Consider the following 269-nt stretch of genomic DNA (forward strand, 5'->3'; position numbering starts at 1 on the left):
GACGAAACGTTGGCAGCATATGTTTTCAACGTTGTATTGAGTGCTGGCGATTGCTGTGTTGGCAAGGAAATCTGCCCTTGCCGTTAATGGCACTTTATGGCACTCGCCGGTCTCGGCGACGGACCGTAAGAGGGGACGGTGGCACCCGCAACAGGATCAGGCTTTGTTGTCCTCTTCCCTTGTGTTCTTATTTTGTTCCTACTCGTTCTCTGCGTCTTTGTTTGATTGCTAGTTACTCTGCGTAATTCTTTGCTTACCTTTGATTTTCA

The sequence above is a fragment of the Penaeus monodon genome, chromosome 29 (genome assembly GCF_015228065.2).
Source record: "Penaeus monodon isolate SGIC_2016 chromosome 29, NSTDA_Pmon_1, whole genome shotgun sequence".
Lineage (NCBI taxonomy): Eukaryota > Metazoa > Arthropoda > Malacostraca > Decapoda > Penaeidae > Penaeus > Penaeus monodon.